Source organism: Myotis yumanensis, unplaced genomic scaffold (genome assembly GCF_028538775.1).
Source record: "Myotis yumanensis isolate MYYU_CA2020_CCGP unplaced genomic scaffold, mMyoYum1.0.hap1 SCAF_15, whole genome shotgun sequence".
In the NCBI taxonomy this organism is placed as follows: Eukaryota; Metazoa; Chordata; class Mammalia; order Chiroptera; family Vespertilionidae; genus Myotis; species Myotis yumanensis.
The window spans coordinates 24038255-24053161 of NW_027223766.1; the positions used below are offsets into that span (position 1 = coordinate 24038255).

General features: G+C 38.8%; 1 protein-coding gene across 1 annotated transcript in view; it reads left to right on the forward strand.

Annotated features, from left to right (window-relative positions):
• Window positions 1–14907, forward strand: part of TOX (thymocyte selection associated high mobility group box) — a 296399-nt gene that overhangs the window by 1086 nt on the left and 280406 nt on the right. The gene's annotated exons all lie outside the window — the stretch shown is intronic.

A 14907-nucleotide genomic window follows, 5' to 3' on the forward strand; every position in this document is an offset into this window, starting at 1 on the left:
CGCGCGGAAATGGCAAGTTTGTTAGGAGCCCGGCGAGAGCTTGCGGTTCACGTCCAAAGCCCCCCCACGCACTCGGCACGGGGCTGGAGCTGGGTCCGAGGCTGGGCTGTATGCACAGCTCCTTGACCCCAGACACCCAGGCCGCGGGGGACCAGGGGGCCGGGGCGAGGCTGACCCAGCGGGTGGCTCAGGGTGGGAACGTCTGCCCGAGCTTCTGCCGAGCTCCGCTGGTCCCGGGGATGGAAGTCAGGGTGCTTGCTTGGGCAGGGGGTTACCCTCTGGGCTTCTCGAACTCGCAGCTCTGAGAGGGAGAACAAGGAGGGGCAGGCCTCCTGAGCGCAGCCGTGGGACCCAGGCCCTCCCTGCTTGGGGGTTGTTGGACGTGTTCAGCTGTCCCACCGGGTGGACATCAGCGGGGAGAACTGAGTTTTCTGAAACGCTGGGCGAGTGGTTTCGATGCCCAGCCCTAGTTTGGTGGTAAAACTGCCCGATACTCACAGTCCCTGCAAGCAATTCCCTGTTGGCCCCTCAGTGAATTCCACTGGATAAATCGGTGGGACTCCCTAACATTTGCCCCGTGGCGAGTCATCATCAAACAGCTTTTTAAAAATGTGATATGTGATACACAGGTATTTAGCGCGCTGCATCCTCAGCCCCCGGGTTCCCCACCACTCAATCCACTTGGTCAATGGACACACACACACACACACACACACACACACACACACACAGCTGTGAGCTAAGTGCACCACAGCTCTCACCCCACGGAGAAGCTCCTCAATGCTGTGTACAGTGGGAGACCCAGTAACAGGGATGAGCGTTGTGTTTGTGATGTTCGAGCAAGTTTGAAACAAGGGAGAGATCTGGTCTTGGGCAAGGCGGCAAGGCTGTTCATCACACAGGGACCCCTTTAGCTCCGGGCAAGTTGGAAGGCACTGGGAACTTTGGCAAGAGAATTTTGTGTGCTGAAGTTTCACAATTAGTTGGTAACATAGTACTTTTATTCTAAAATCTGTTTTGCCCTCACGAGTGAGTATTTTTGTGTTTGTAGCGTTTGATTTTGCTTAGGACGCTTTTGCTAATATGAATACAAAATAATAATAAAGTAGCAGTCCTATCTTGGATAATAAAGACATATTCCACAGTAGTTACTGAACCAAAAGCTCAGAACCACTTTGGCAATGATTCCGGACACATCTTATCAAATTTATCAGTGATGTTAGGCTCCAAAAAGAGGGTAATGACTTGGGTACACGTTTCCGTCGTCACTCTTGTGATAGTGGGGTCAAATGTAATTTAAAAGCCAAATGTTTTATAAAATCAAGAATTACTCCAATATATTAAATCATTTTCTAGTCAAGTGCTTTAAAGCATTTTAGTGAGTTGTGCTGTGTGAATTGAATAAATTAATTTAGAAAGTCTTCAGAATTTCTTGACCAGCTCACTGAAGTTCCTTTTCAGTCACCCTGTGTATGAGGAGCAAACTGTTCTTTTTAAATGCAAATTAGTAACCCTTTCTATAGACTAGTTGCCAGTCTTCTATTTAACTTACCCAGGGAATAATGGATTTTTAAGGATGCAAAGGCATAAGATGTACTTGTCATAGTAGGAAGAGACTTCATGAAATGTTTCTCGCAGGACCTTTTCTCCTGCCCTTTTCTGTGTAGCGGTCCATCAAATGCATTTGTCACTGAGCCCTGATTATATTGAATGTCCTGAGTAGATTTTCTAGGCCCCAGAAAGCCCAGGCATAGTATTTCCTACTCCATCATGATTACCATTGGTACAACATTTCTGTCCCGTTCCACATTTTTAATTACTTCTAATGTAGTCAACTAGCTTCATTTTTTGCAATGACTTGAGTGGATCTGCAAGGATCTGAGGGATGGGCAGAAGTTTGGAAGAGATGAAATAAGAAATCTGTGTCTACATTTAGTAAAAACAAGTTTGAAGCAGACTTCCTTAAAGAGACAAGACTGCAGTGTAAACCTTGTATCTTTCAGAGGTGCAGTGAGTGTGCAGTTCATTACAAGAAACAGTCACTTTGTCAGGTTATGTGTTTTTAATAGGGTGATAAGATCATAAATTACTAATTATCTTTATTTTAAATCTGTCAACACTTTACTTAAAGTTGGTGCGCAAAATCCCCGCAGAACTGGTATCTTCCTGTGCTTCAGCATCATGCAGTTGTAACTAGTTTCCCCAATGCCATTTTTTCAGTGTCAGAAGACCCCCTAATCGAGAAAATGAATATCCACTTCCTGAAGCTTTTCTAAACTCAAGTGTGGCGGTTTTACTCCGCTAACACTTTCTAGCACTGCTGCTCTGTAGATTGCCAAAATACCTCTTTATATTTTTCAGTTAATAAACTCTGTAGGAGGAATTTTTGTGGAAACAGTTTAATCTTGCATGGCTCTGTTGCAAAAGCGCATTACGTTCGGAACACATCACTGTGCAAACTGGCCTCCATTTTTACATAGCCCATTGCCGGAGACAGTGAGAACAATGCCAGTGATATTGGTTATGGCAACTGTGCGAGGCATCTCTTACACAAACAGCCAGGACGGATGGCTGTTGCTGTATATAGGTCAGCCTTTGAAATGCAGTGTAGCTCATAGACTGGACAGAAGCATGCAGGCTGCAAGCCCTAGACTCCACCTCTTGTAACTTAAAGCAGGGTAATATTTCACCCATTGAGAGATGGGTACCACAGTCGTGCTTCATCTAATTAAGACTATTTTAAGTAACATTGTATCCCTTCATTGAACTGAATGTTACACAAATAAATTGGATTGCAGGAGCTCACCATTGGAGTTCAGTTGTAAAATACAGCCCCATTTTTTGTTCTAGTTGAGGATGTCAGAGCATCAGTTTAAATATAACCTACCGAGTAATAACAGTTCCTTTCAGTTTCTTAGTGCAATGTCATTTCTGAAGATTGTTTTCACTGATTTTATGCTAAATTGGGACAAAGAATGGCACTTTTTCATTTTTGCAATGATGTGATGTGTTCAGTTATTGCTCAGTATCTGCCCACATAAGGAGTAGTAATACAATTATGTTATGACATGGCTAATGACAGGGATGCTGACCTCTGCCAGCAGTGGGAGAGGAAATAATGGTCTTTACTGTTCTCAGTGGTTGCTTTTGTAGAACAGTTCCTGAATCTTCCTTTGGTTGATTTAGACATAGGGAAGTCCAAAACACAAACCCATGCTTAAGACCAGCTGTATACAGAGTAAAGAATAATGGGCATTTGGCATATTGGGCTTTTGCTGTTGAAATGAGGAAGGACAGTGCGCAATCTTTTCATATAAACACTGGCGGAAGGACTTATTTGCGGTGAACCTCGGCATTAAAATGTCAGGGCTAACATTAGACATCTGATAACTTTTGAGAAAAACAAGATTCATGATCATCCCTGCAAAATCTCCCTTGAGCTTATTTTCCTATTTAGAGTATTATGTATTGTACTTTCATGTGGCAAAACTCGTCACACATACAATACAGGATTTACAAGCGCATTAGGATGGAGTCATTAGTTCTACTTTAATTAATAAATGTAAGAAAATGGAGGAGGATGGGGTAAGGAGGAGGAGGAAGGAGAAGGTTATAAGCAATTTAGTGCATCACACTTGATTAGTTTCCTATCTACCTCCATAACTTCTAGGACTTTGGGAAATTCGTAGTTGATACTTTGGACATCATTAGTATAATTAAAACTCCCCTGGGAGCTTTATTAGCTGGCATCTTTCATAAGTTTTCAGGTCTTTAAATAGGTATTAAATAAATTTATAGATAAGAAAGAGCATAAACCAAGCAATCATACAGTTGTGGCCCTGAATCAGCTATCATGCAAAAACCTTAAGTGTAGTTCTCTTGACTTTGTGGTGTATTTCCTTGTCGCAAATTCCAATTATACATGTCTGTGAAAAAATTATAATTATGAGCTTTGGAGCTATCCAATGTTACTTTAAACATGGTTTAGTATTCTCCCAGTTTATCATATGTTTTATAAGTTTCTGAATGATGACATTAAGGAGCATTTTGATATTTTTCTTAGTTAGAAAAATGAAACTGATATTTAAATATTATCTAATTGACTGCTTATTGTAGATCCTTTTTTTAAAAATGATATAATTGCAAAGGGCTTAAGAACAGGAAAGAAGTAAGGCACTTGAAACTAGAAGAAATAGAGAAAGTTCCAAGTTTAACATGGCTTTTTTTTTTTTTGGTATCTGGGTATCAAATGTTGGTCTTAGTATGTGGGACTATTTCTTGTCATCATGCTTTTATGGGAAATGGGTTCAACTCAAGAGAAGAATAACTTAGAGAACTGGAGAGGGGGGATTTTATTTAGCCATGAAGGATGGTTTATTCTAGTGTTTTCCAACATTGGGTTAGGATATTAGAAATTTGGAAAGGCCCTGGGAATATTTTTCAACTACTGGTGAGCCTTCCTATCTTGACTGACACCTGCCTTCAGCAGCAGGCCTGTCTGTATGCCCGGGGCCTCTTCCCTCCCTCCTCCTCACCCCTCCACAATCTTAATCTGTGTGTGTTTGGGAGGCCTGTACTCTATGATCTGAACGCTCCTCCCTTTCCTCCAGTACTTGACCCACCATTGTGTTTATCTTGACTGCCATGCTCTCTTTTCCTCTCACCATCAATTGTTATCATAATCTGGTTAACATATCCATTCTTCCTCCAGTACCTGACCTTATTGCTGGTGAAGGAAATTGATCTGTTAGTTCCTGAGGCCCCTATCCGCATTTTAAAATCCTGAATTAGGCTTTTCTCTTTTTCCTCAAGTCCCCAATAATGTAGGGTCATACAATAATAGACCAACAAAACATAGATATACTGCTGAGGGTAAAAATAACTATGGTGGGTGTTTCTAATCTCTCACAATTTCCCCCTTTCCTGCTATATTTTTTAAACCTTCACCTGAGGATATGTTTTTATTGATTTTTACAGAGAGAGGAAGAGAGAAAGAAAAAGAGAGAGAGGGAGAAATATTGATGTGAGAGAGAAACATGGATCAGTTGTCACCTGTGTGTGGCCCGACTGGTAATCAAAACTAGTATGTGCCCTGACCAAGATTCGAACTTGCAACCTTTTGGTGTATGGGTTGAAGCTGCAACCAACTGAGACACCTGGCCAGGGCTCCTACCACATTTTATATACTGTGTGTACAGAGCTTGGAAACAGGCCCTTGAACATCTCTTATTAGAGAGAAATCTTTATTTATAGTTTAGACACTAAAATAGTATGAAAGTGAAACTATGATCACCTGATCTTTAGCTGGCATACAGTAAATTAAGTGAGTTGCAGTTACAGTAAGAGTTAGTAAGGGTTAACTTCTGTGTTCTCAGCAGAATATGCATAGATAACTGAAATGGGAATAGTGAACATAAAGAATTTATTTAACAAATCACATTTAGATAATTGTTATTCTACACTAGAGGTCCGGTGCATGAAATTCACGCACAGGTAGGGTCCCTAGGCCTGGTCAGCAATCAGGGCCAATCTGTGGGGCGACTGGTGGGGCAATCGGTGGACACCTGCTGGCACCTGCCTTGGCCGGCTTAGCATCGCCCGCTTGCGGGCCCCACCTCTCCCTGCTGATGCTGGTTGCCTCCCCCTGTGGGGCGACCGGCGCCGATTGGGGGGGGCCCCTGCTGGCACCCCCCTTGTCTGGCCTGGGGCCTTCAGGCTGAGGGCAACTCCTGCCCCCTGGTGGTCAGTGCACATCATAGCAACTGGTCGTTCTACTGGTCATTCCACCATTTGGTCGATTTGAATATTAGGTTTTTAGTATATAGGATTTTGTCTATCTGAATGTGAATCTTAAGGGTTCTGGGAAGTCATAAGGTAGATTATTTATCTTTTATCTCAATAAAACTGAAATGTAATCATCATGACTTGATTAAATGCTATCAATTACATTTTAAAATGTTATCAATTATTGAAGATAAAGCTTAGATTGTATACAATCAAATCCAAGACTTCAAAATGTATGCCTTGAGGAGGAAATAAGATAGTAGTCAGCCATACTTAATAAATACTGTGGTCCCAAGAATCATAACTCTAGTTCTTGCCTATAAGTAGCATCCCATGGAAATGTTTGAAGGCTGCCTTGATTGTTTCAATTGAATTTAAACAACATTTCAATATGGAAATATTTACTTTTACTAATTTTAAATATCCTTTCCTTTCAGTTACTTCCACTTTGGTGTTATTGATATATTATCAATGGATCTTATTCTTTGAAGGTGCATTTTTCAGAGTTAGATACCTGATTGATAGAAGCAACAGTAGATAGTGAATTGTGTTAAACGGACTGCCCACTGGGAAATCGGAACACTGAAATGATTCAGCTCACATATGACTTAATAAGTTTAGGATTATTTTTTGTTTTAAACCATACATGCCAAGTTTCATCCTGAAGAGCAATTTCTCATGAAAAGCAGTTGATTTATAAACTGCTTAGAAATGTGGTTTATAACAGAAGTGCCAACAGACTGTTAATTATAGTGAGTTCTTCCATAATACTTTGGGACATGGAATTCACATTAACCTGAATGAGCTTTTCCTGGTTATAACATGTTTCTCCTTATAGCATTCATTTTGAAAATGGGGACATTATATTGCTCTGTGCTTGGATATTGATGGTGCAGCAGAAAAGGAAGGATGATGCCAGAAAGAATCCCCATGCTCTGTCATGCAGGAGGTACCAATATTTTCCCAGACCTCTTCAAGAAAGTTCGCCTTACTTGGTTAAACATTTTAAAGTTAACTTTTAAAAACTATCTTTAGATTTTCATTTCACTCATGAAACATGATCACTAATATGTATTTACTAGAGGCCTGGTGCACAAAATTTCATGCACGGGTAGGATCCCTAGGACTGGACGGTGATCAGAGCTGATCTGTGGTGTGACTGCTGTTCGGTCAATTTGCATATAGGGCTTTTATTACATAGGATAATACTAAACATCATAAAACCAATGTCACTAATAATGCTTTTCTGTCTGTCCGTTTTTCACTTTGGATTTTTTAATGGTTCTGCTTTAGCCAAGAATTTATTGTTTTTCATTCCCGAGTTATGTACTTAGAAACTCTCTTGAAAGGGCTCCTAATTAAATTCAGGCCATAGTTGGTTGGTAGAAGCTTTACTAGTGACCAAGAAAATATCAAGTATTTCAAGTTACCATGTAGACTTACAGTTTATACATATCTGACCCACATTAGTGTAATGTCAGCTTCTGCATAAAATGCCTTTTGATTAAAGTCTTTGATACTCTATCTGGGTGTGACCTAGTCAGAGAAATAGGTGTGTGTGTGTGTGTGTGTGTGTGTGTGTTTTAATGTGTTTCTCATGGTCCTTTATATATTTGTAGCCATAAGTACATGGGAATTTATCATAACTGGCAGAATCTACCAATGTGTACAAGAACAATAAAGGAACTCCTAGTGACTAGTAGGAATACCACTTCGTTTTGAGAAAATTAGCCATATTTCATGGGAGAAGATGCTTTCACAACAGCGGGGCTTGAATTGGACATATTATAACCTAGGAAGACTAAGGAACTAGATATTTCCAAGGAAAACCATCGGCCTTTCTCAAGAAAGGACTCCTTTTTGTAGAAGCTTGGAGATAAAAACTCAGGGCTCTTAGAGCTGTGTTGACTTACTCCCTAGGCAAAATAAATAGTCCTGTGAAAGTATATGATCTGCTCCCCTTTCTCTTTAGAAGGCTGACTTCAGTCTCTGTCTGCTAAAACTACTGACACTAAAACCTTAATCCACTGGTGTCCCAATCTTCTATGCTTCCCCTAGAGAAAATAAGTTATGTTTGTATCAGGAAGCCTTCTGAGAATTAAGGAGTCAACAGAGATAGATTATTTTGAAATCCTGTGGTGAAAGACATTCAAAAATTCAAATAATGGTAGGCCCTAGAAAAATACTATATTCTCAAGCCATTTCTTCTATTTCTGCTACCCTAGTGGAATGTGTTTTCCAAAGTTGTAGAACTAGTGATTCTTTCAGGAAGGGATAACCTTTCTATAGGGTCAAAGGCGAACTTGGGGAGATGGGGTCTGTGTAAGTACAGTCTGTAATCTCCCAATCTCCCTCCCTCGGATACTAGTAAGTCCCACAGGGGGCCTCTTTCCCCCTCTCCATGTTGAGAGTCAATGCACCTAATAAGAGATGCTACTGATGGGAGCTGTTGCCTGTTTTGCAGTGGAAACGATCAAATAAAAGTTGAGAATAACTGCTTCAGAGGAAAACACCCTCTTGTAGTTCTCAGGGAAGAGAATTGCCCCTCTGTATCTTCCTCCAATATGTAGGTCAGAGGTGCAAAATACAATGGGCAGGATTAATGAATGAATGAACCACTGGGTCTGAAAGACAGTCCAATTACACTGAAAGCATATCTGTGTACCGCCCGAGTTCCTTAAGTCTTTTAACTCAATTAAATGGTTAATTTTTAAAAAAATGATGGGTAACGTATTATGTATATGCATTGGCATCTTTACACCATTGTAAAACCCAAGTCTTCTTTTCCATGCCAATATTCCTCAGCCTAAAAAATGCCAGTAACAATTGTATAAAGGGAAATGTTAATAATAAAGAGGCAGGATAACCTTTCGACAAAAAGTATATTTTATTATTTGGCAGATGCAGTCATGAGCATTAATCATAGAAACCTGCAGACAGTAGAAGCTTAATATCAAAGCTAATGATTTATTTTATGTTAATGACTTTCTGCCAGGGCATAAAAGACTCTTCATAATGGACTCTCTGCGCTGTGTTCAGTTACTAAGGCTAATGGGATAATCTTTTCTCTCCCCAAATTAAGCTTTTTTGAAATAAATTATGCTGTTATTTTTCAAGGTAACGCTCAAAAATTTACTGCAGAACTAATCTTTTAAGAACTGCTTAGGAAATAAAGAGGAAGAAAGATTCCAAAGCAGCTTTTCTAGTTCACGAACAGTTTTACTTAATTAGAGAAAGTTTGCATGTATGTTAATATCCCTGAACTTGTAATGCCAAATAATTTTAAAGTCAGCCTTCAGGGAGCTGAAATTCAGCTCCTAGAAGTATGTCCCACAATAGAACACGTTTTCGTCGATTACCGGACAATAATGAACTGAATGGTAGTGAAACACTGAGTTGTTGGTGTTCACTGAGAAGTTTTAAAAATCATGCTTACAGTTAGTTATAACCAACATTATATTTTATTGAGAGATAATTTGCCTACTAAAGTTCACAGAATGTGCTAATCTTGTGTAGTGGTTAATACAGGCCTCCCACCTTACTCCGCTGATGGCTATAAAAGGCTATTATTATACAGGCTTTGGCAAAAGTAGGTGTACACTCGTTCACATGGAAAATAATACAATAATTTATGAATAATAATACAAAAATGAAACTGTATTTCGAGTGCTCACAACTATAAACCTACTTTTGCCCCACCCTGTATTCATGGCAGCAGCTCAGGTGCAGCTGCTGTGTGTTAATAATGCATCATTGTCCCACTAATCAACACACCGGAGGTCAGCACCCCCTCAGCATCTAAGCCACCTACTATTCTCTTTCCAAAATGTTTACTAGCACCTTAAGTACATATCTGTCATTTTCCTTCGCCTCAGAGTCAGTTAATGCCACTCAAAACTACTTGTGTGATAAAGATTTTGTTACCTAAGCTAGGTCATGGAGGAGATGAATATATATTCAAACTAATTTCCTCCAATACGTATTTCCATCGCCCCACTCATTGACTAAATTGGTGTAGGGCTGTGATAGCCTGGAACCCCTTTATCATTAAGTAGGTGTGTTCCACATTGAGAATGTTTTCAGATTCCACATGTTATATAACGAGAATTTGGAAGAAACACAACTTTTCAATAACCAGGATCATTTGAAGTAAACAGAGTGATTTGAGAAATGGGAAGGGATATTTAAACATCTAAACAGACAGGAAGCAGTGTTAGTTTATAAACCTGATACAGTAGTGAAATATTATTTGCTTAATTGTTCTTTTGGCATAGGAAAGCAATAAGAGTAAAAGCTTCTTAAACCATATTTTCTGCACACAAAGAACATATTCATGTGGGATTTCCATTTGGCCAGAACACTGTGCAAATCAATACGTCCGCACTTATCTGCATTAAAATGAGGTAGACAACAATTTCTAGGCACAGTGGTAGTATAGTCCTCTTGACACCCTCTGTTCCTGTTTAAAGTAATCCTTGCTTTTGTGTGCTCAGAGAAGAGCCAAAGTGTTAAGTGAACAAGATCTCATTTTCTCATCTTGTCTTATTGTCTTCTGTTTTCTATTACTCATCATTCTGATAACCCCGGGTGTGTGTCTTCTTCCTTATGATTTGAGAACCTTAAGTGTTTTTAAGAAAAGGAAAAGGAATGAAACTCAGCTGTTTCCATCATCAGGAGAGATGCAGAAGGCAAACTGGGGGGCGGAGCTTCTATTTGTGCTGCACATAATGTACAATGGTACATTTGTCATGCTTTAAATATATAATGCCTACAATAAAATATGTACAGGCGCAGTTGTGATCTATGAAGTCCCTGGCTCCAGTGCCATTGTTTGTCGTCTCTACGGTTGTCATACATTGTTCTTTGCACATCATACCCTTATAGCAGAATTTGACACAATTTCTAGCTTTCAGCCCTGCACCATTTTCATTCACAATATACATGAGTTTGACAGGGTGTGTTGAGGGAAACTCTGGCAAGCAATTGATATTTTGAAGTGGCAAGCGTTTCAGCAGCTGCCTGCTTGTGAAAAAGGAATGATAAGATATACTGTATTGTTAGTTTCAGGGAAAGCATTAAGGTTTAAGCTCTGTAAAAATGTACACATTATTCGTCAGTGGTGAAGCAAGTCTTTTATGTTTTTAGAGCTTAGCTCGCTGGCTGATGTGAACTAGCATGACATTGGTCAGTAAATGAATAGGAGCACTTTGAATTTGAACTGCTGCCAATTTTGCACCAACAAAGGAACTGACAAAAGAAAGATTTTATGTGAAATGCAAAGCACACGCAATGTCTTGGGGGGGCGGGGAAAGGGAAGAAGAGAGAGAGAGAGAAAAACCCACACAGAATATTCTTCAACACATGCTTGCAAGGATACCAAATAGTTAAAAGACATCCATTTTTCATGGCTCATCAGCTACAACCTAAGCTGTTTTATCTAATGTTCTTTAAAAACCTGTTGTATACAATAGGCTTTTAGAAGATGTTCATATGGAATTTAGAGTGTTTTTCTAAATATCACACTGTGCCCTGAAGGCCTGTTGGCAGAATATCAGAGCTGCCCACTGCTGGAGTCCCCAGCTCTCCCTCTATCTGGTAGTGGGAAATTGTAGTTTAATCAGTTATGGCACTTTCAGTGTGTAACGTTCATTAGCAAGGCAATTTGTCATGACTGCTAATGGTCAGGATGCATCTGCTCTCTCAGCTACAGAGCATGATAAGGAAGAAGACAAATATTTCAGTATCTGATAGTATTAACTTGTTTCAAATTTGTAATCCAAGGTTAGTTGCTCAAAAACAGACACAGCAGCAGATTAACAAGCATCCTGTATTCAATTTTACAGGGCCCTGTTTTTATGGATTTATGACTTTAAAGCACACTAATGTGCTATTATGAAGGGCACAGTCTTTGATTAGATGTTCAACAGAAACTAAGTTATGAGCAGAGTACCCTCTAGGTTCATCTGGAAAGAATTTGTGTGCATCATATTTTCTATAGAGTTTTGTAAATGGAAAGGTTTGATACATGCAATATTTCTGACATGCTAAATATTTATGTTTATCTTTCTATTTATACTTCTTAAATTGAATTTATTGGGGTGATATTGGTTAATAAAATTATATAGGTTTCAGGTGTATAATTCTATAATACATCAACTACATATTGTAAATATTCTCCTTATCATTAAAAAAAGTCACTTTCCCATTGCTTTATAAAGTGGTCTGTCACTTTTCAAGTGAGATTAGAGTCCCAACCTATTTTGAAAGTTTTAAAATCCTAGTGAAAAACTTCAGAATGAATTAGAAATGTCACATTTGCGGCCAGTGAACTGCTTTATAAGATCACTGTTCATTGTTCTAAACGGGAAAAGTTAAAAAAGACTCCCCCTGTTGAAAAGGCTAGAATTGTTTTATATCATATTTTCTAGATATTACATCACATAGATTGCCATACAAAATATTTCTGACACATTTTCATTTTTAATGAAAGGTCCTAAAATTCAGAGCATAATGATTTCTTAGAAACGGAACCTAATCTTGGTAAAAATTCATTCTTGCTAGAAACAAAAGCTGTTACTGTTTAAGTTCCTGTTGAGCGGTTAGTCGGTACGCTTCGCTGAATGTTGTCAAAAAGGCTTTCCTCATGATTGACAACCCGGCAGGAATGTGAATGGAGATTTTAATTGCGTATCATGTGTGCATATCAGAGTGAGTGAATTCATGACTCTGCTTAGCTCCATATCTCTGCAGGTCAGCCGTGCCAAAAAATGCTCTTTTATGTGCATTTTTTCCAAAAAGAGAAAGATGTATGTGTACTGAAGTCATTCGTTATTCATTTCTGACGTGAAACACTTGTGTTCCCTTAGCCTTGGAGTTTGAAAGTGGGACAAAAATCCATTTTGAGATTTCTTTCTTTTACTCTTTGCATTTATACTTGGATGATGTAAATTTTTTTTTCAGCTACAAGTTGGGAAAAGTCTGCCAGAACATATTTTTCTTATGGCACTTGTTATATGAAGAGTGTTTGTCTTTCCTTTTTTTTTTTCCCTCCCTAAAGAATACTTTGAAAAGAAAGAAAAAAAAATGTAAGCCAGTGGAAAAATGTACTGAGGTCAATTGCCTTTCTATAACTTGCAATCTTTAGAAAAGGTCTTGGGGGCGGGGGGAGGGGGGATGGAGAAGAAGGATATATTTCTGAGAGGTGGGAAGTTCAGAAAATTGTCTCTAAATTTTGCTTAAAAATTGTTTCTGAGTTTTGGTTAAAAATACAGTGCTTATTGTAAAATGACATTAATAAATATATGAATGTTCATTTCTTAGAAAAATGACTCCTTGGCTGAAAATGTAAAGGTCAAAGATTAATTTCTGCCATCACTTCTTTGCCAAGATGCAATGGTGATGCTATACCATTTGTCTTATTAAGATATCTAAACCAATACAGGTGAGATTGTCAGGGTGGGGCCAAGCTTACTTTGTAAGGCAACTTTGGCTACAATAACCCCAGACTGGTCCAGAACTTATTAATGTAAAAGAAAAAAATTGTAATAAGCATGCTATGTCTAATTTTTCATTTGATGTGATGTGAAAACTTGGCATTTGGGTTGTAAATTTAGCATATAGCTACTTTACTATGTCATTTTGAATAGGCGAGAAAAAGATTAGTGCCACGGTCATTTTAAATAGAACCACGGTAATAAGTAGGATGATGTTGAAAAGATGGTGACTTTATAGCCTTAGGATATCCCATGGGACTTGACTTTGTTCTGGTCTCTAACATGTTATCTCAACACATTTTAGAACATATCACATAGCAGGCGGATGATTCAGCCCTTAATATAGTATGCAGTCCAGGGTGATTGCTATATGAAGGTTCTACTGTACCTTTAAAATGCTAAAGAAGAAAATCTATTTTATTTAAAAAATTTAACTTTATGTATGAGGTGACATTTTTCTAATGTTATGGAAGACTATTTTGTACTTTGTACTGAGAGCTCAGGCAAGGAAAAATCTATTTACAAAATGAAAAAACGTGCTCAGCTGAATGCATTTCACTTTTAAAGATGATATTCTGGTAATGAACTTTATCAAGCAGAGAACATTTCAGTAAAAGTATTAAAGTAGTTCCTATTTTCAGTTGCCTCACTTAAGGCTGTGTCACCATTTCCATTATAACTTCTTATTTTCAGGTAGCTCTAATGCAGTCCCCAAACAAATATTTGCACAGGGATGAAATGAGAATATTTTAGCTTAGAAATAGGGTTCTTTATTTGGAATGCACTTCTAAAGAATCTCTGGGCTTTGTTAATAAGACACATTTAATTCATTTTTAGAAATTGAAAAGCATTTACGGAACACCAACTGTGTGCAAAGCCCTATGCTGAGGGTTTGGGGTGGCCGGGGGAGGGGGGACTGAAAGGCACAGAGATGAGTAAACTGTGGACCCTGCTTCCACATGGCTAATCAAGAGAGGAGCACAAATAACCATAACACAGCTGTAGTGTGACTGATGTGGTGTGAAGGCTATGGTCCAAGTGCTATGGGGAATAGAAGGAGAAGTAATGAGTTGAAGTGAGGGAATCCAGGTTGCTTCCTGGAGGAAATAGCATTTAAGTTGGCCTTCAAATTTGGGCAATGGTTATGGGGAAAGTGAGTCCTAGTTTTTGAATTATATTTTAGACTTTCTCTTTTCAAAATCACTTGTGGCAACTTAAAATAAGAAGCAACACATACAATAAGACTAAGATCATTGGTCTTAACGCAGAATGTTATAGCCTGGAAGCGGAGGTGCATATTTCTTAGCTTTGGTATCATCACTATAATTAAACATTAGATGTGGCTCTTGCTTTCTCAGAGTCAGAGCAAAAATAGAAACACACTGAGTGACAGAATTTTGATATCTGAGATACTTATGGACACCAATTCTTCATGAATAAAAAGTTTTTCTCTAGTAAAAGACAGCAAAAGACATAAAGTGAGGAAACATGTGGGAAGTCGGACATCAAGGGTTATCTGAGGAGTAATCTGATGTACCTGGGTTGAGCCTGAGGTACCTGTAGTGATAGAGAAATGGGACTTCATGACGGAAGAGGGGCTCACTGGAATAAGAACAGGAAGAGAACCAGG